Below are 23,368 nucleotides of genomic sequence, written 5' to 3'. Positions count from 1 at the left end.
AATCTTTTATCCATCTACTATCATATGTGTAATCTTTTTTGACAATCTTTTATCCAACATCTACTACTATATAGGGCAGATTATTTAATCTACGAGATTGATAGAACTTGTTTGATATAAACCTTACAACAAATTCTATTAGAGGATCAGTGATTGTGTCAATTGTCATGCCTCTCTTGTTCCATATAGCTCCAGTGTTCTTTCTCAATCACCTCCTTCAAATCACTTCTTAGTGTCTTAAGCTGATTTAGGGTTGGATAACTAGTAACTTATGGATTATTCTTTTAGTAATTTTGATAGGTCAATTGTCCAGCCACAATGAACCATCATCAATTCAGCTAAGCACTATCCTTATCCATTTTGTCTTGAATACATTTGGAATATCTAGGGTTCATATCAACCCTTCCCTATCAATAATTTTGAATTCTTCTTTCAACATACCATTATCATAGATTTTTTTATATGCTTCCCTAATCTCCATATCACTAGTGCTTCCTATCTTACAATTATAGCACTTTGTCACATCTTGCACCATTAAAACATTTGGCAGTATCATGAACAATGCACTAGAAGGGTCTTTCTTGTAAGCAATGTTAGGAATAGCTTTCAAAATGGGTTTCTTGACCTCATTTCTCACTAATTAAAAATTCAAAACTTCCTTTCCCTCTACATTCTTTAAACTTGATGCCATAATATAAAACTAGGGTTTTTGAAAAATTTAAACTACATAGCTCGGCTCTTGATAAATACCTTATGTGATCTAAATAACTGGTGTGAGATCACTACTAGAATCTTTTGCAACTACTTTGAATGGATTTCTAGATCACCTTCTACTCTATTCGCTCTTTCTTGAATTTGAAATGATGTGAAATGAGCTTAAAATTGATAAAATACCCTTTGAAACTCTATAATTAATGTTGAGTGCTTATATAGTTGTAAACCCAACATCAATCAATTTTAGGCTCACTCAACATCCATACCATTCCACTTACTCAACGACCATTATGAGCTCGACATCTACTAGCAAGTCTGTTAGCTTAGCATCATCTAGCATTTCACTTGACACACATATTAAATATTTCATGATTGGTAGTATCATGAAAAACTTAAAGATTTATCTTGGATTTCTAACAAAATCTTGCATCTTTGTTCATGCTAATGTAATCTTTTTAGTACTAACTCCTTTGGAACTAATGTATGACATAACCTTTATATATCAATACCACATACCTTTTGATTGCCTAGTTTGATGAGGTGTGATCACCTCACCCATTGGGTGAAGTGATTCCTTCTCCATTTGATGTGTTACAATCATCTTTCTTCTTCCATGTATGATTTATCTCATCTCTGACATTTTCAACATCTTCCTTGCCTTTTTTTTTATCAAATTCATGGCTTGGTGCATTTGACCTAGTTGGGCAATATCCATTGATGTGACCAATCTTCAAACAGCTAAAAGATGTGGTTTGAATCAACCACCTTTTCTAGTCACCTCTGAAGTGTATCCTAATACAATTCTTAGGAACATATTTATATTCTTGACAATAATGATAGCTATACCTTGTATTATAATCGCAATTATAAGAGTTTACATTGTTCCTTACCTTTGCTTTCCTATTTGATGACTACATGGGTTTGGATCTACAATCAAAAGCTCTATGTCCATAGTTATAATAGTTGTAGCAATATCCTTCAAATCTTTGTGTGTACTTGGTCTTGGTTCTACATTCATCTGCATGATGACCTTGCTTGTTGCACTTTTGATAGTGAACCATGCTCTTATAATTGACACTCTGATTTGTAGTCTTTCTCCTACACACATTAGTAATATGTCCTTTATTATCACAATTATGACAAGTAGTTTTGGAGTTCTTACCTTTGTTGTCCCTTTCTTTAGCATTTCTGGATGACTCTCCTTCTTTAGTACTTGTGTATCCTAGTCCTGAAGTGTCATTATTGGATGACTTCATTTGGTTTGTTGAGACTTTTAGAAAACTCCTTTTCCCTCTTTAGGTCACTCAGAAATTGTTCATTCTACAACTTCAATGTTGTTGTCTCAATGTCCTTGACATTTAGATCATAGTTAGCATTCATCATTTGACAAAGAGTATCCAATTGCATTTTGGAAATCTTGGTTAGCTCTGATGATTTCTCTTCCATTCTATTGGCCAAAATTCTTTTTTCTTCTTCAATCATAGCTTTGTCTTCCATGGCCTTCTTCTTATGTTCAATCACCTCACATAGCAATATAGCTTGTGATTCTTTCTCTAACTTGAGATTTCTAATTTCCTCAGCTTGGGCTCTTTTATTTTCTATTAGATCTACAACTGCTTCATCAAATTAATTGGATTCTCCATCTACAAATAGCTTAGTAGTGTCTATCTCTTTGTATTGTTTATCATTTTCCACAATAGCAATTTCCTTCCTTCTCTTTGAGGATTTCTTTAGTTCTTCTCTTGTTTCATTTAGTTGATGTAGAATGAGATGTATTTCAATCTACTAATTCTCAATAGTCTTTCCCAACTTGTAAACTTCCATTTCAAGATGTTTCCTCAAAGCTGCAAATCTTCTTATTTAGAGAATAAAGTGAGCTAATACCAATTGTTGGAATTACAATAGGTAAGGTCAACTTTTTCTTGTGGGGGGGGGGGGGGGGGGGGGGTTGGGGGGGCGGGGGGTGATGCAGTAGTTTAAACTTGGTGTAGCACCCCACCATGTGACCTAAAAGAAGTTAACCTAAAGTTTTACTAAGTTTGACAAACTTTTTTTTTTAAAGATAAAGATACAAAAATAGATATAATTTAGTAAAATCATTAACATTCACATAAATGCATACCACAAAACATAGTACAATTCTTAAGGGTTCCATGACATTGAATCACATTTAAGTTTAATTAATATTAAATCTAGCACATAGCAATTTCACATCATGGAATAACTACAAGTATAAATCAATTTAAATAATATACAATCATCTCAAATGCCACTTGGCAATAAATAAAATGCACAATAGTCCATTGTACAAGTCATAGGGTATGAAAGGCTAAAATAATATACATAATAAAATAGATAACATCATCTCATAAGATCTATGAAATCAAATAAAATAAACCAAGTATAACCATCCATCATAGAACTATAGCACTAGGTAGAAAGGAACGTCAACACAAACACATCCAAAAATGACATTTGATGGTTAGATCTCAATGGTATAAGATAAAGCACTACCAGTCAACCTTGTGGAACCGAAAAATTCCCACTCCCACTGCGCTGAGGAGATAGTTTCATGTCCCAAATAGGATAAAACTCAAAAGTCAAAAATCCACATTTAGGTTCAAGGAATCACCTTAAAGCAAACTATCTCAAAGCGTACTAAGACACAAGTATCAACTAATCTTAGACGCAACACAGAAACATAGGAAATCTACTATGCAAGTGGGCAAGTATCATTGCATGAACTATCTCTAGGATTATCTGACTAGTCTTTTAATCCTCTACCCCCCTTGTGATTCTATGCAGCACTAGTATCCTTTCATACTGATAAGTCATACTAAGGAGTCAACTCTAAGGTTACTTGGCTAGTTTTTTAATCCGGTGGCCCCTTAGTGACTTTTTGTGGTACCAATATCTTGTTAATTTATTTTAAACCCATTTAATGAAATGTTATCACTTATTAAATAGTCTACAATGGATTACCTTAGCAATCACTTTGGGCCCCAGTCTCCATTGCATGCCACTTCCCAACTTAACGTACAAATAACCTACCCTAAACATAGTAAAATCAAAAGATCACAAAAGACCACATACCCACATCAGTTCTTGAACAATCAACTAGCAAGTATTGAAAAAAACTAAACATAAACATAGCCACATTAGTTCTTAAACAAACAACTAGCAAGTATTGAAAAACAGTGAACATAATCATGAATTCCACCAATACGATAATCCTAACATGACTGATCCCAAAATCAAGTATGCATAAACCAATCCATGTAATAACATGACATCACCAAGAACAAATCATTCAAACACTTTAGTCCTATAAAAGTGACTGGAAAGCAATCCAAATACATTTGATCAAAGGCTCAAAGGTTATATCAAATAGGTCGCACCATTCATCTTAGTTTAAGACAAGAACACTAGAAAGCAATAATAGTTGATAGATCAAAACACGTCATAGAGCATACAAGACACAATACCATCCTTGAGTATAAAAGATCATATACAACGCGTTATCATGACATCACAAAAAAAACTCCCAAGCCTCTGGTAATACAACCTAACTAACCAAAGCTACGTCAAACCTTGACACTCAATAGTAAAATTACATGTCATAGAAAGAGTACATATAAAAGTAAATTTCATAATTCATTTTGTTTTGGAATACACACAAGTTTAAAATTCACTAAAGGTTTGCAAGTTTTCATTTTCATTTTCAAATATTATAGTTAATGTTTTCTATCTCTATTAGGGTTTCAATTTCTAATTTCTTTACTTACTAGATTCAATAAGTTTTTCTCGAGTTCACTAGAATCTTAGATGATTCAACTAATTCATACAAAGTTATTTAAACGTAGTTTCATAGCTCAATTTGGTATCAAACAAACACAAGATTCGATGTTCAAAACTAGGGTTTCAATTTTTATTTTCTCAAAGTATTATAATTACTAAGGTTTTCGAATACCAAAATTTCCCTAGTATTACAAATCATTTTCATATATCTAAACCATATAAACACATCCAAGTTTATAAAAGAAAACATCAATTCTCACAATTGATTTCTTTGATTTTTAATTTACTTTAGAATTATATTTAAATGATGAAGTAATAAATCAAATTTCAAATTTTAACAATACTTATTAAAATTAATAATAATTATTATTATCAATTATTACCATATAAATTTTAAATCAATTAAACTTTGGAAAAACTTTCCCAGAAAGGAAACTTGCTAAAAATAGAAACTTTCCCAAAATAGAAACCTATTCAAAATATAGACTTTCTAAAAATAGAAACCTACTAAAAATAGAAACTTTCTTGAAATAGAAACCTACTAGAAATAGAGACTTTCTAAAAATAGAAACTTGATAAAAATAGAAACCTTCTAAAAATAGAAACTTTCCCAAAATAGGAACTTGCAAAAAATAGAGACTTTCTAAAAATAGAAGCGTGCTAAAAATAGAAACTTTCCAAAATAGCTATGATATAGAAATCTGAACAAACCAGTCAAATTCTATAAAATGATTTTTCTGTTCTTTTCAGAACCCAAAACTTGATTTAACAATTCCATATACAAAACCTCAATTTAACAATAAGGGTTTCAATTTAACTCTTTCACAGATGTATTCAAGAATAAACAACAGTAAATCTTAACATGAGAATTTTTCTAGTTTCAAATTTGTATACAAATGTTTCTTGAAAATGATGAACAACCAAATCCACACACAAGGTTTTCAATCATTAAATTAATTATAGAAGTTCTGAAAAATGAAGAACAATAAATATGCAAAACAAGGGTCTCAAGCTAGAAGAATTCTAAAAAGAAAAATAGAATAGACATGGAGAAGATAGAAATTCAAAGGATACAAAACCACTATACAAATAAACCATAAGATCCTACCTGGATTTGATCCTAAAACAACAATCACATGAAGCACACAAAATAACCCCCTTTCTCTGAAAACTTCCTTCTTCAAAATTCCTCCTCCAAAACTTGTGTAATTGCATAATGAGCTCTAGATCTCTGATAAAGAGTTCTCCCTTAATTCAGGGCTCTGATTGTGTAATCACACAATTTTTGATAAAGAGTTCTTAATTTGGAGCTCTCATTGTGCAATCATCTGGGAGAACTCGTTGAACAATTATTGTTTATGACTTCTTATCTTTTACCTTTTCATGTAGAAACTTTTAGATATTTAATTAATATATCTTTATTAAAATAATTAGCTTTCTCTCTTTAACTTTATTTATTATATTTTAATTTCATGCATATGCTTTATGTAATTTAATTAAAATAAACTTTATTAAATAATTGCTTACTCACTTTTTAATTAATTTCCTATATTTTAATTTCATGCATAAGCTTTGTCCAATTTAATTAAAATAAACTTTATTAAATTATGTTTTCTCTCTCTTATTAAAACATGAGACACTTTAACAACATGTTTATTAATTCAACTAATAATAATATTTAGATTTTATTATTAGAATAACACTCCTAAATAATTATCATTAAATTAAATAAATATAAATACGTCAAAAATAGAACTTTAATATAATCTTTTAAACTTAATTCCTTAATTAATTTCTCAATTAATTAAATAAGATTATATATTGAATTATTGTTATAAATTTTTTATTAATTTAAATTATTAAATTATATTTTAATTTTATTTAACTAAAAATAGAAAATCATCACAAACCCACAAACCAAATATGGACAACTCATCATACAGAACATAAAACTAAATTAAACATTAGGGTCAAAATCATGAATTCACATCACTTTACAAATTCAGAAAGGTGAAACTAACTTAGATACTTGTCCTATTTTCTAGGACAATTGGATTAGGTTAGGACTTGGACTCAAGAGTTATCTCCCCACTTATACCATTGAAATACTATGATAGGGTACACTTGTCCTCGCAATTCATGGAAGTCAATACTTGGTACCTACAATCTCCATAAACTTCACACATGTACAAATACAATATTCTAAACTAAATAGGAAATGGTAGGAAGTGGTGCATCCTATAGATCTCAATTAGAAGATGACTACGAATCCCTTCCTCAACAAGATCAGAAATGTCAAAAATAAAGAAAACACACACACATACACACATGCAAGTATGGGGTAAGTATCCATTGAAACTACATAAAAAATATTCATCTAACTAACATCACTAAATAATTGAACATTAGTATATAAACATATATATCATCATCAAACTATCATGAAATAACTGAAATAACTAACCCAACACACACACAAACACACACACACACATATCAATTGAATACGAAACAATATCCAACAAATTGGAAAACAATGTCACTAATCATCAAGCATAAATATAAAGTTGGCCTAAAAGAGTTTAGCAATATAATACAATAATTCAAGTAGGGGTAGGCATTACATCCACTCCCCCTAGACTTAAAATTACCCTTGGAAGTCTAGAAGAAAGATACAACTAAACTAGGGGTAGGCATCACATCCACTCCCCTTAGTCTTCGGCTTACTCTTGGAAACCTACTAAAATGACTAAGGTAGCTAAAATTCAAAGAGTACTATCTACAATGTCAAATAAAAAGCTCATTTAAGAGACTAATACAAATAAGTTAACTATGTATACACTTTTAGTCACTTAGAGAAATATGATTCTAGTTTAAATTGAAAATGATATTGATCCAACATTCATCTTTTTAAAAAATATAGAAATAGATCCCCTAAAACACTCCAAACAAAAGATCAACACCTCTAAGTCTATCAAAAAACATACAAGCTATAATTTATAGTCATAAATAGAAAGTCAAACATAAATGTTATGAGTTTCCAAGTTTCATGTTGAATAATTCCACTACTTCTAATTTTTCTTGTTTAAACTATTTAGTTTCAAATTTGTAACCTTATAGAAAAAAACCAAAAAAGAACAACATAATATTCACAAAAAAAATCAAAGGCATATTACCTTAAATCCCAATCATAAGGAAACATGTCTAAAATCCAACTCACAAGTTTTTCCTTTTTCTATATTTCAAGTATCAAGTCTAAAGTTTCAAGTGTTTGACTTTGAAGTTTCCAAGTGTTAAAGTTGCAAAAGATACATAACACTATTTATGTTTCATTTTAGTTCAACTAGTTCAAGTGTTCAAGTTTATAATGGATGCACATAACACTTAAATTTTTTTTTTAGTTCAACTAGTTTTGATTAAGTAAAAATAGGTTTTGAAGGACTTGAAACCTTTACAAAATAACAAAAGTCTAGAGATAACCAAGAGAAGTGAACATCAGAGAAAAGAAGCACAGAACAACATGAGGTACAACTCCAAAAAAAATATCCATGAGGTCACCCAAGACAAAGCTAGAGAAGACAACAAAAGAACAGTAAAAGAATAACAACTAGTTATCAACTAGTGGTGTTCCAATAAACCTAGAGCTTCCAATGTAGAAACTTGGGCTCTAATATTCGAACCCATAAAACTTTCACCACACATCCATCTCATACATTCAATTTATAAACTGAAATGACATGTAAAGCATGTAAGAAAGTAAACATTCTTGCACATATGACACTAGATATTATTACCCAGAAACCCTCCAAGTGAGAAGGTAAAGCTAGGGTGGGGATGACACCCACAAATCTTCACTATTTTACTAATAAAGTATATCCAATGAAGGTTATGATGTTTTGATCATGAGACATGATCTACCCTGTGAACGGTTTGCACTATTAAAGGCTTACAAAGACTGTTAGGTCTCACCTTGTTAGAGGATTTCAACACCGTGTTAGAAGTGTGCCTTAGTAAAGGACTTTAACTTACAACTAAGTAAGCAACATGTTAAATAATTTCAATACAACCTGTTAGGACTACTCTGTTAAGATATTTTGATTGAAATCACTTGTTAAAATGTTTTAGCATTAATCAATTAGCCAACACTTGATTTCTTAGTAGTAGATCACCTCTAAACAATTATCTTCTTGATCCTTCTTGATCAAATATCTCTTTATTGTATCATTTTCCTTTCCTTTGTTCTAATCTAACTGATTCTACAATGTTGTCTCACTTCATAACTCCTTAGCCACCATGAATGCTCTATTTGCACAACAAACTTCTCTCTTTCCTCCTTCAATATTCATAAAGAGTTTAGGATTTATCCTCTTTAAGAAGACTTTGTTGACTTAGGGTTAGGTATGAATCTATGGATAAGATTCATCCATTTTGCCACTTAATCCTTCCCATTTTCTAATTGGCTACATTTAATTGCATAGGGAATCCAACTTAAGATTTTTCTTATTCTCTAGAATATCATTATTCATTCTTAAGTCAGCTCAAAAAGGTTTTCATATTTGTTTGTACTATTACAAAAAAAAATGTCAAAATTGTCTTACTCGGCATTTGAAGTCTCTGATGCTTGACACACACTAATCTATAAACAATGACTCATCATCTATATCACTCAGCATCAACTGTCCACTCAGCTCCTGAATCACTCACCATACACTATCTGCTCGGCACATGAGTAGCTCGGCAGTCACTATGAACTTGATATGGTCTATTATTTATATGTTGTGCTCGGCATGTACTACTTTTTTGGCATGAACTAAGTAAATACCTTAAGTGTATTGATACTCACTTGTTAACACCACTCTTAGATCAACACTCTTTATATCTAGAAAAAATATTTTTGGTTGATCAACCAAATTTGAGATTAGTTTGAAGAGCTTTTTCAATATGTAATTTGGAATTGAATATTTTTTAATAGAATTGAGTGGTATTAAGGAGTCCCTTCCAAGTGAATTTGTGATCATTAGAATTCTCTCCTACATTCAAGACTAACCAAAGAAACACTATATTCTTCCTCATTATTTGTCATGATCCAAAAATTTACTGAATTCTATTTCATAATGGTTCTACTATTATCTTTATCAAGACATCATGCTCTACTCATCCTCCAAATTCCTTATGAGGCCCCCATAAAAGTCAAATTTGACCCACCTAGGGAATGAAGTAGTTCATAATAGTCCTCTCAAAGGCTTATAGACAAAACAACCTAATTCCTACCCCTAGTCAAGGGGTGGCTTCCTAAAATGACTTATGATAAAGGTAAACACAACTTTTAATTATTTTATTCATTTATATACTCATGACTATCAAATGATCTAAGAAATAATTGAAAAATTCACTAAAAAAAATCAGTAGCCTTCATATAATCTCTCCTTAAAGGTTGTAGGTTTCTAAACAATAAAATTAGACAATTCTTTGTCTCTTACCATCTATTTCTTTATATTTTCATTTGTATTTTTGTTGATGAAATTATTATGTTATTTTATGCATTTTCTATCATATTTTTGATATCTTCTTTTGTTATTCAAGTGACTTTATAATCTAGTGAGAATGTAACATTGTTAGAAAAATATATTAGATAAAGATTATTATTTGTGAGAGATATTGTGCTAACACATGTGCATATCCCAATAACTTCCTAGATAGTGAATCATATATTTTGTTTCCATGTTTCTTATTTCCTACAATTTGTGCTTCTAAAATGAGTTCTCCATTTCTATACTATAAATTTCAATACAATAGTTTACCTTCATACTTTAATTAATGTAATAAGAACACTTTATAGATAACTCTTTTTCATCACTATATTAATAAATAGGTTTAACCTACCAGAAAGCATGTTTAGATTCAAATCTTTAAAATATAAAATATACATACAAAAATATAAGACACTATCTAATTTATAAAATTACCACTAGTTTATTTTAGTTGTCATTCATAGGAAATATCCTCAACTAAGAGAATGTGAAGCTTTGAAAGGTATTCATTGCAGTTATAACATGGGAGCTTCAGGGGAGGTTCCTAGTGAAGTAGTTGAAGTAGATGATGATGGTAACAATGTCCTCGTTGCTTAGGCTATTTGTAGTTCTAGTGTTTCTTTATAGTATGGGGTTTTGAGAGCTTTCTCCTTGAGGGATTTTCTCTTGAGGATGTCACATTATTTAAGTGACGGAGACATGACCCAAAAACATAATGGACACAACAGAAAAGGAAAATTATATTAACTGAGAAAATAAGCTAGTACAAATAGTATAGAGAAGATAAACTTCAAAACATGCCCTAAGGGCTTACAATAGCATAAATCTGGAGAATATTTCTCCTTTTAGCACCTCCTCTCAAACTCCACTCCAAACTGCCTTTTACAATGCCAGAAATCTCCTTAAATAGACCCCAGAGGGTTAAGGACTAGGAGTACATTCTAGAAAGTGCTAGTAGGCATCCACCGACGAAATAGAACGTTCCAGAAGCTACCTTAGAAGTCGGTGCAAATCTAGAAGAATCTAGAAACGGTAACCAAACTTCCGGGAGGCATAACTTTTGAACCGTAGCTTCGATTGACGAACCGTTTACATTTTTGAAAAGCTCTCGAAGCGCTCTATAGTCCTATGGAAAAGCTTCGCCCGTCCCCCATTTTTTGACCCTTTTCGAGGTCATTTAATGCCCCAAACCTGACTTTGAAGCATTCTTAGGAGGTCTCCAAAATCCAAAAAATTGCAATAACTTTCAAACCATGGGGCCTATTGACCTGATTCTTTTTCTAGAATGCTCTAAATCATGATTACATTCATCTGGCCAATTCACACCTTCTAGTTTATGAACTAATTCTTTTTTTGGAATACTCTAAATCATGATTACATTCATCTGGCCAATTCACACCTTCTAGTTTACCGAAATGATGGTCCAAATACATGCTCCTATTTTTTTGGGATTTTCAAACGCACTGATAGTTGAACTATGAGAGTTGGAACCTTTATTTGAGCCAAATGGGTATCCAAAAATGTAAAGACATGAAAAATAAACTAAGTCTAAGTACATTTTTTTGGGTGACACAAGATTGCACTTATACCTCTGGATGCTCCTGCATCATTAAGTATGTGGAGAGTTTTAAAATATAACTTTAGATTAATAAATAAATAAATAGTTGATTTCTAGTTTTCATAAAGTTACATGCTGGTAGATAGTTTCTTATAAAAATAAAAATCTTTATAGGTTTCATGAATTTAATTAAAAGACCAACTAATTGGATTGAAACCAAAATAAAATAATGATCACTTTATATTATCTTTTTTAATATGGTATCAATTTACGCAATGATACTATCGTGTGAGTGAATGTGGTTAAATGGTGATGAAAAAGAGAAGTGTTCATTGCAAGTTATTTGTTTTGAAAAATAAATACCATGCTACAAACTTTGCTAAAAGAAGTTTTTTCTTTTTAAAAATATATTATTTTTCATTCAAAGACTATTAGTTTTGGTAGCTTGGATAGTTGCTCATCCATATGCCATTATTTGGAAAGTAATTGTTTTGCTAACTAATTGGCTAGATTAGAGACAAATATTTGTTAATTAGTTGACCACTTTTTGAAACAACTAGAAACTAATTTGGTTAGGGTTGTTAAGTTTTTTTTAATCTCAACCATCAATTGAGAATCAATCTCGCCGATTGGTTTTCCAATAGGAGTAGTAGAAAAGGGGGTCAAGGGGGCATTTGGAGAACAAGTTTCTAAAAGAATTTGTAATGTTAGCAAGGGTATATCCACTGAGTTGTGGTGCCAAAAAGGTGACAACCTTTTTTTTTTTCTATTTTTGAATAGCATGTACGCGCTTTAAAAAAAGAATTTTTTTATAAATGGGATGCATATCTACAACCCATTTATTTTATCTCTATTTTTTACCTTCCTACAATAGCAGTGCATACACGAATTGTAGAAAACAAAGCTTTTCACTGCTCACCTTGCCAATATGCCTCCTCGCTAGTGAAATTCAAGATCATGAGCACGCCCATGCTGTATGTGACCTAAATTTCATTTTGCATTGTTTGATATGTTTTTTATATTGTTTTGTAGGTTTTTTATATTATTTTGTAGGGGTTTTACAATTTTTCTTTAGATTTGTTTATTTATTTAGATTTCAATTGATTTTTTATGAGGAAATGTCAATAATCAACTAAAAAATCCCAAAGAAGCTCAAAACCCTCAAGAAAATCAAAACCAAAACCCTCCCCAAGAAGAACAACAAATTTCACAGCTTGAACCAATTGCAACACCTCTGCCTAGTACACAAGAAAGTATAATAAATGAAATAGAAAGAGACAAAATTGAATTAGAAGGACTTATTGGTTGGTCGAAAGAATCTAGACAAACCAATTCAATGAGGGCTTAATTGGCATCATCCCTCAAATCCATTAAGACCCAAATAGCCTTAGTTAGTGGTTAGTTAGATGTTTGGCGGATTAAGAGGGGTGAACAAAAAAGATTTAATGCAAATAAATTTTCATATCAAGATGTTAAAAAAAATGAAATACCAAAAGGTACAATATGTGCATTATTTGGAAAACTTAGTGAGAGAAATACTATTAGAGAGGGTACTAAATGGTTTCCCATCCATTGGTGCATACACAATGCTATTAGAAATAATTTTTGGGATATATGGTGGATTCTTTTTGATGCCCCTCCTTTCAACAATCACAAGGTCCCCATGTATTTTTTAGAGAAATTGTATTATGAGTTTGTCCTTGGGGATATCTCCAATTATTTTGATATATTAGACTTCTAGGGTAGAGGTGGAGGATCATCATTTGAGAGGCTAGGATCATGTCATGACCCTAATGTAGTTAGGGCACCTATGGTCAAGCCACAAAGCGAGCATGTGACTATTCCTTTAGTTGTGAAGGAACATGTAGAGGGCAGTGCTCTAGGGACCATTAATGCTTTGACACATACCCTCATCCATTGCATGAGCCCATTAGTTGAGGGGGAGCCTTTTGCATATTGCGATCACATGTGCACATCATGCAGATCCTTATGCACATTTGGCACTCATGCTAGAGATGGTGCAGATGATGGGCTTGTCACTGATCATTTCCTTAATGACAAATTTGGCATTGACACATAAGTAAATTAAAATTATAATTTACTAATTTGATCACATTTCATATGTATAGTGAATGATTAATTAATTAGCATCTATTGACATTGTTCAAAATTTAATGTCAGAGTGTTGGCAGGCCTAGCAGTGATCCTCGAGCCCTATTTTTTGTCCTGTCCACAAGTCCAAAGGTATGTATTGATTTAATCATTTAAATTAATACATATATTTATTAAGTAATCATATTAAGGATTGACAAAATAATTATGCATGTGCATCAGTTCTTTATAGGACCGTCAACATTTACTATAGACTCAGAGCATAGACATCATATGAACTACTTAGAGGTACATTTGTTTCATGTTAATTTAATTCATTTGATTATATTTGTTCCATGTTTCATGCTACATGTAACATGTATTGTATGACATGTATCTCATGACATCAGGCACTCCTCATCTCTGATAGTCTATCAATCATGGAGTGGCCACAACTATGGCTACTTCACAGTCATTGACTGAGGTATGAAAGAATTTTCTTGTTTTTAATTGTTTTTTATAATAGTTAGTATCGAAATTTATAATGTTATTTATAAGTGATTATATTGATTGAATTGTTGTAGGGTCTCATTGTGCTTGATCATCCACAAGCCTTTGAGGTGGACTTCTAGAGTGACTATTTGATGGCGGTAAGAAAATAATTAATTTTGTGTGTACATATATTTGATTTTAATGTATAATAATTATTGATTCATATCTACTTTGATTGTATCAGCTTGAGTTATAGAAGAGCGTCAAAAAGAGGACGAGGGAGCATGTTAGGAGGACCCCATCATCTCCACCATCTCCCTCCACACGAAAAAATAAGATGTCAAGAGATTTGTTTCCTTCCCCTCGTGGGAAGGAAAAGATATAGTTGATCAACATGTATATGTATGCATCAATGGACATATTCTATATACATTTTATGTATATATGATATTTTATATTTTATGTATGACATTTATTTGATACATGACATTATTTGACCTATGACATTATTGGTTAATATATGATATGTTTGTTCATGTATGACATTTAATTAGATATGTTCGTGTATGACATTAAATTAAATATGTGCATGTATGAAATTAAATTAGATATGTTCATGTATGACATTAAATTCAATACCTAATAAATTCAAAACTTTGATAGAATATTCATTAACAATAAAATTTATCATTGTTTAAGCTTAAGTTAATCAGTTCCAATATGTCATCATCATATGATTTATGATCTTGTTCATGTTTAAAGTTTTCCTTCTCTGTCATTTGTTTACCAAGTTGAATTCAATAAATAATTAGTTTGAATTTTTGATACAATATTGATCAGCAATAAACTTTATCAATCAAGATCAATCTCGCAAAGTTTAAGAGGCACTGCTTGATAGCTTGACTTGTTTCCGAGGTAGTCACAAAAGGATCAAATGCCCTGGAAAGAAATCCATTGCTGTAATATACCTAACACTTCCCTTAACAAAAATAATATTTGCTACCAATTTATTCCAAATCAAAGCAATCAAATTCAAAATACATTGAGGATTAGATAAAACAACTAATAATATAATGCAAGCCCCAATAAGCATAGTAACAATGCAAGATCTATATTGGTATTACCTACAAATCAACATTGCACCAATCCTACCCTTTATAGTATTAACCCAATGCACAAAGTGATATTATGACTATGCCCCTACCCTATATTTCACCCATATATTTTATGTCTTAAGTTTTCTATGAGGATTAGTGGTATGGAAAATACCTTGGGAGGGATCATTAGATCACAAGAGTTGTGTTATCTTGTGTTATCCAAGGTCAAATTCTTCAACTACACCAACTTTGTATTAATACAAACAATAATCAACCATGCAGGTATCCTAGATTACTGTGTAGATTAGATTCATTTTAGTACAATACAATGGTCATAAATTATTCTTTCTATGTAAAAAATTTGCAAATTTAATTATTTAGGTTAATCTTAAATATTATCAAATTAATATATTGTATTACCAACATATAAAAAATTATTGCACAAACATGCATTGAGTCAACTCTAAAATTGCTAAGAGAGAAGAGTGTTAATCAACAATTTAAAAATTTAAAAAAGTTAGAATTGGACTATGTAATATTTCCCTTGCATGTCATAGAAAGGACTCAAGATGGGGGATGATGCAGAGTATGCACAAGGAAGCACCAAACAAATCAACGTACTATCCAAATTTTTCTAACTCCACAAGGACTAAACAAGGGTTCTAACTTACTTCTGAATGAATACAACACAGATAATTCAACTTTCCAATAGGTTACAAAATCCACTCACCCAAGGGAGACAAGAATCTGACTTCCACTTATTAGATCAGCAATGACCTTCTTCCGACAAGGTAACAAAGTGGGTTTTGATGTTCCAAGACCTCCCAACACCAAAAGTGGTTTGGAGAAACTTCAATACAACCAAAATAAGGTAAAACATTGATTGGAACCCCTGTTAACAACCTACAATGCAAATTGTTGTAACAAACCTAGTTGGCTATTAGGTCTCTTATCACTATTTTCCACCAATAACACAAAACTATTTCAAAAGACTTGGAAAAATAAAGATAGTTTTAAATACCCTTTTTGAAGTATTAAAGGACTCCAAAGTTACAAGACCCTACTCTATTCTATCATGTCTTAATCTCAACCATGCACTTAGGCCTAATTAGCAAGTTTAGGCGTGGTCTACAAGGCAATGATCAAGAAATGGGTTCATGGGATCAGTCTTCCAACTCCAAAGTGTTCTCCTAACCCAAATAAAGGTGTTTCACTATTTCACCATGACCTTAACTCCTATTCTTCATATTTCTCCATCAAATTGCACAAACAAGGTCTGGTACATGGGAAATATTAGACCTAGGGCTTGCCTTCATAAACCTCTACTACAAACTCATATATCTAGGGTTTTGAAATATGATAGTACACTGCCCTAGCCTACTCCATGCAAAATTGGAAGAATTTGCAATAGTGGAGTTTCAAACTAGAGCCATTTCTTTGGCCAAACCCTTGTTTTGAGGGTTTCTCAAACAGTGACCAAAATTTTTTTATAACTTGAACTCCTAGATTTAAGGAACCCTGAATCCAACTCCAAAACTCCACAAATAAATAGTACTATCTAACCAATGCAAAAAAATTCATCCTCCCATCCTTTCAGGTCGTACTCTACAAAAAAACCAAATAGAATAACTCAAAAACAACAAATTTAATTGATTCAAAAGGAAAGTCAAATGTTATATCTCATCCATCAGATGCTTAGAGCCTTTATAGGCCTTTACTAGGTAGGTAGAACCACCTCGTGGCAATTTTAGTCATTGGGAGTGGTTTTTGAAAAAGTTGTCAATTTGTTGTAAAAAGTTGCTAATGCAATTTTTGCACATTTTGACATTTGAACTAATTTCAATCCTAAACTAAACCAGATTATTCTTACATATGTATATACTTATAGTATTATTGACCAAATCAAAATTAGCAAAATGATTGTACATAATCTCCATTACAATAGCACAAAAGCTTTGGAATTTTAATAGTTATATTCTTTAGTCCCACTAAGGGACATTTGAGATATTGCTCACTAACCCTTTACAACAGAAAATGTTTACAAAAAATGGCATGTACTTGTATGAGGACATTATATATTACAAAAATCACACCCAAGCCGTTGGCTACCTGCTCAAAAAATAGTAACTGAAAGTAAGTGGGATCATAAAGATACCTTAATAAACAAGTATCCCCTTTACTCAAGCAACATCTTGGTCATCTACTTGATTGGAATATGTTTGGGAACTAATAATCTCCATTTAAACTCAAGAATATAGAAGCAATTATATTTATTAGTGAAGGAGATACACCCATTTGGTCTACAATAACTTTATATTTGTTAGGATCTCCATTTCTCTTTGATTGGGATACTTTTTCCAGAATTGCATCTACCCTTTTACCAATTTGAGAAATCAGCGAGTCTATTCATGGACCTCCTAGCAGTTGATCACCTAAATGAGAACCTTGAGATTTATTAAGAACTCCATGAAAGAAATCAGTAGCTTGAGAAGCTCTCCATTTGTTAGCTGAATTAAAACCTTAGATTGTAGACGGCTGGCCTTCATTATAAAATGAGTGAGACTGCCTCACCAAAGGTGGTAGTGAACTTTTTGTTGTTCTATTAAGATCATTAATATATTTTGACAAAAACTTTGAGGGATCATGCCCAGCTTGAGTATCCTAGAATCCCAAGTCCTATTAATGCAAGGGCATTGATGAATAAACATTTCTAATTGGAACATATGTGGTGTTGGAATGAAGTGCATAACCAAATTCTTTGTCTACTAATGATCCAATCTGAGGCTTCACTTCAAATTGCTCAATGGATAATTCTATAGCACTTGTTACTTCTCTATCTAAAAATTTTGTGTCTATGTACATGTGCACTAAAGAGCTTCTGTCATTACTTGAGCTACTAGCAGACGGTGAGTATTCATCATCATCATCTGACATAGGCTCACATGCATATGTTACTTCTTTCCTTTGTCACTTTCCCCTTCCTAGCTCTTCCTCATTATTTGTAACTTCTTTCATGGGTCCAACAAGGTCTTCTCACTCTTTCCCATTAACTGTAGGTTTTGTCTCTTCATCTTGAGTGATTGACATACCCTGGATGGCCCCAAGATAACCATTTTCTTCTAAAATGTCCTTATCTTTCAGATTAATCTCTCTATTAAGTACGTTTTCTATATCTTCCTCTGTGTATTTAATAGATTTAGCAGCAATTCCATGCTCATTAAGAAATTTCTTGCACCATGGATTAATATATCATGCAATTCCTTAATAGTTCCACTCTTATCAAAATTCATAACCAGTTTCTCCATGGCTAGTTTTCTTCTTGATCATTGTAATATTTTTTCCTCAACTGAACATTTTGTAATCAATTGATATACAATCATAGTTTTCTCTTGGTTAATCCTATGGGCTCATGATTGAGCTTGTAGATCCACAAAAGGGTTGAAATATGGATCTAATAGAAGAATAGTATTAGCAAGAAGTCATTCACTAACATTTACAACTTTATAACAACTAAATTTGGATGAACAATAAGAATTAGTTCTAGAAAATAAATAAATAGTACAACATACCATATATGATAACTAATTCAGCACTTGACTGCATCATATAATAAGTTGAAATTAGATAACCATTAAACACTTTGTAAAGTAATGCCTACATATCATTATAGCCACATCAACTGAGTTCAAATTAATATTTAGAATCTAGGAATACATCAAGAAAGACATACTAGATTGATCCCAAGGCCACCAATCCGAGTTGACATAATAAAAGAAAATATGGTGCTGCCTGCAATATTAAAGTTCTTGATCCTTAACTAATTTTAACTAATTAATAAAAGTAGTAGATACTTTGTATTGTCCAACACTACAAGTTTTAGCATCACCCAAGATGTCATCACAAAATAAAAATAGAGTAAGATCTCAAAAAAAGTGAGAGAGGCTATTGTAGGTCTCTGCAACACTATCCTATAGGAACTAGAATCACATCCATACCTTGCACAAGCTTTGAGATATGCCCCATCAAAGATCACAGCCCTATGGCATTGAGTGACCCTTACAAATGTTCTAGTTGGGCATGCCTGAGAATGTTTGAGCACTAAACAGGATGGGACAAGGTTGGGAATAGGGTTTACTCGGCCACCCAAAGCTAACAAAGAAGAAAGTTTGATCTCATGATGAAAAGTGAGAGAGATTTGGCTGTTTGCAACTTTGTACTGGCCAACACTACAAGTTTTAGCATCACCTAAGATGGCATCATAAAATCAAAATAGAGTGTGATCTCCAAAAAGTGAGAGAGGTTATTGTAGGTCTCTACAGCATAGTCCTACAAGAATTAGAATTGCATCCATACCTCACACAAGCTTTGAGATATGCATCGTCAAAGATTGTAACCCTATGGCATTTAGTGACCCTTAGGGACATTTTGATTTGGCATGCTTGACAATGTTCAAGTACTGAAGGGGACAAGATGAGGTTGGGGATAGGGTTTACCTCACCACCTAGAGCTAACAGAGTAGATAGTTTGATCCTACGACGAAAGATGAGAGATATTTGGCAGTTGGCAACTTTGTACTTGCCAACAGGGAAAGTTTTAGCATCACTCAAGATGGCATCGTAAAATTAAAATGGAGTGTGATTATAGGTCTCTATAACACAGTCCTATAGGAACTAGAATTGCATCCATACCTTGCACAAGCTCCAAGATATGCCCCATAAAAGATTGCAACCCTATGGCATTTAGTGACCCTTAGGGGTGTTCTAGTTCATCATGCTCAAGAATGTTTGATAGTTGAAGGGGATAGGATGAGGTTGGGGATAGGGTTTACCCAGCCACTCAGAGATAACAAAATAGATAGTTTGATCCCATGATGAAAGGTGAGAGAGATTTGGTAGTTGACAACTTTGTACTGGCCAACACTACAAGTTTTAGCATCACCTAAGATGGCATCGTAAAATTAAAACAAAGTGTGATCTCCAAAAATAGGTCTCCACAACATGGTCCTATAGGAACTAGAATTGCATCCATACCTCACATGAGCTCTGAGATATGCCCCATCAACTATCATAACCCTATGGCATTTAGTGACCCTTAGGGATGTTCTAGTTTGGCATGCCCAAGAATGTTCAAGTGCTAAAAGGGATAGAACAAGCTTGGGGATAGGGTTTACCTAACCACCCAGAGCTAATGGAGCAAGAGATGTTATTTGAGCTCTCCACAACATGGTCCTATAGGAACTGGAATCGTATCCATCCTTACACAAGCTATGAGATATGCCCTGTCAAAGATCACTGCCCTATAGAATTTAGTGACCCTTAGGGATGTTCAAGTTTGATGTACTAAAGAATGTTCAAGCACTGAAGGGAATAGGATGAGATAGCATTTACCCAACCACCTGGAGCTAACAGAGCAGATAGTTAGATCCCACGATAAAAGGTGAGAGAGATTTGGCAGTTGGTAACTTTGTACTAGTGAACACTACAAGTTTTAGCATCACTCAAGATGGCATCATAAAATTAAAATGGAGTGTGAACTCCAAAAAGAAAGAGAGGTTATTGTAGGTCTCCACAACATGGTCCTATAGGAACTAGAATTGCATCTGTACCTTGCACAAGCTCTAAGATATGCCCCATCAAAGATCGTAGCCCTATGGCATTTAGTGACCCTTAGGGATGTTCCAGTTTAGCATGCCTGAGAACATTCAAATGCTAAAGGAGATAGGATGAGATTGGGGATAGGGTTTACCCAGCCACTCAGAGCTAACAAAGTAGACAGTTCGATCTCACAACGAAAGGTGAGAGAGATTTGGCAGTTGGCAACTTTGTACTAGCCAACACTACAAGTTTTAGCATCACCCTAGATGGCATCGTAAAATTAAAATAGAGTGTGATCTCCAAAATGTGAGAGAATTTATTGTAGGTCTCCACAAGATGGTCCTATAGGAACTAGAATCACATCCATACCTCACACGAGCTCTGAGATATGCCCCATCAAAGATCGCAACCCTATAGTATTTAATGACCCTTAGGGACATTCCAGTTTGGCATTTTTTAGAATGTTTGATCATTGAACAAGATGTGATAGGGTTGGAGATAGGGTTTACTCAGCCACCCAGAGCTAACTAAATAGACAATTCGATCCCACAACCCTTTTTCCATTAAGTCACAAATTTGTGCAACTTTTACAACTTTCAACAATGCAACTTTGCACAAAAGTACAATGTTTACATTTTTCACTTGATTTCAATTCTATTACTTGGAAAAGGTTTGAAAACATTAAAATAACTTATTTCCAAATACTCAGTCCTTCACCAATTCCCAAACTCTTGCAAATATGTTAGCATTTTTGCAATTTTGGTTTGACAACTTTTGTAATTTTTTGCAATTTTTGACATCTTAACTCATAGAAGCCTAAAACTTAACCTAATGACCTTAAGGACCTTTATAACCTTCTAATAAATATAAAATTTAGTTTTTCCTTGAAAAATCACCTATATTGCTCATTTTTATGCCTAAAAAGTGGCCCATAGGCATATTTGATAGAAAACTCCACAAATACAAATAATGACCTAAGGTGACTTCCAAGCATGGAAAGGGTCTATTTAGGTCCAAACTAAAATTAATCCAACATTAGATCCAAACTATGTAACTTTCATTGGCTAGTTGTTTCACAAGCTTAAGACTAGGCTTGTAGCCTTGAACATGGAAAATCAAAAACATCTCCTCACAACCCAAAGAAAAGAATCACTGATTTGGATACCATTTTGGGTTTTATACAACATACTTAAGCCTTGGGATCTCAAGAGAAGTATGCAGCAACTGAGTTTTTTAAGGCTTGCTTAGGAATGTAGGCAATTAGGCATCAATTAACAAAGGAAGTACCCTATCCCTTGAGGAAAAATTCAATCCAAAAATTTGAATATGAGGGGGACCATGTAATATGATCACATACCAATTTTCAAGCCTTGAAACCTTCTCTGTAGAGAGTTATGGAAGATGTTGCTACGAATTTCTAGCATGCACATGGATCTTCCATGACTAGGGCATCAAGTTTTTCTCTCCAGCCTCATTCTTTTGACCTAAAACCAAAAGGAACATAAAACACATTTTCCTAACTCATATTCCACCAAGGGTGATTAATTTCCCATGGTGGAATCTCAAGATATGAGGGAAAATAGATGAAACCCTAGGTAATGGCATAAAATGGGGACAACAGTTAGCAAAATGGGAATATCTTGAGTTGTAGAGTGAATTAGAACCTCATTCTAAGTGAAATAGAAATAATATTCAAAAAAATATCTAACCATGCTATATATCCCTACTTATATGTGATAAACTTGACCAATGAGCAGCAAACATTGAATAAAACTTAGAATTTTTGACTTTTTCTCTATTGTTTCAATTTGGTATAACTTGTATGGTTTGGTAGTAGTAAAATTTTGGTATGGTTGAATAGAGGATTGAGTTATTGTTCCATTGCATTTTTTTTAAAGTCTTTATCTTAGCTACAACAAAAGTTACATCAGTTTTTGTAGAGGTTGGTCAGATTTACCCTAAATTTGAGGGTTTCTTCAAGATGGCCTCCTAACATACAATTCCACTGTAGGATTTCAATGCCACTTTGGGGAATGCAAGTTACAAGAGGGTACTTCAAGATGGCAAAGATTTAGAACTATAGGTGTAGGTTACCTAATTTTACCAGCAAGCCTTAAATTGGACATTGCATTATATCTAGTCTAGATTTGAAGAAGAAAGAAGGTTTAGGCTACCAAACTAGTTGATTTGACTTAGGTGAAGGGTGTAGGAGGATGAATTGGATTTGACGAAGAGTTCCAAGGGGTGGAGTTAGGTCTATGAACCCATTTACTCATACTTCCTTTGTAACCTGGCCTAATCTGACCAATTAGGTATGTGAGTCAAAGTGGGTGTTAGTTGGTGCTGGAACAGAGTTGAAGTTTGATCTTTTGGAATCTCTAAGAGGTTTTTAAAGGGTTTCTAAATAGGTGAAAAGATAGTGTGACCCTTTCAAAATTTTGGGAGTTTGACTGAGAAAGCTAGGATAAGCCCTATGAGAAAGCTAGGATTAGC

General features: G+C 32.8%; 1 pseudogene; it reads left to right on the top strand.

Moving 5' to 3' along the window:
- The window catches only part of LOC149576874 (putative LRR receptor-like serine/threonine-protein kinase At1g67720), a 32,613-nt pseudogene extending 21,973 nt beyond the window's left edge, over positions 1 to 10,640 (top strand).
- The last annotated feature ends 12,728 nt before the right edge of the window (positions 10,641 to 23,368 follow it).

Source organism: Cupressus sempervirens, chromosome 1 (genome assembly GCF_028749045.1).
Source record: "Cupressus sempervirens isolate cs-2001-9-10 chromosome 1, ASM2874904v1, whole genome shotgun sequence".
NCBI lineage: Eukaryota > Viridiplantae > Streptophyta > Pinopsida > Cupressales > Cupressaceae > Cupressus > Cupressus sempervirens.
This window is presented reverse-complemented; position numbering and strand designations above follow the sequence as displayed.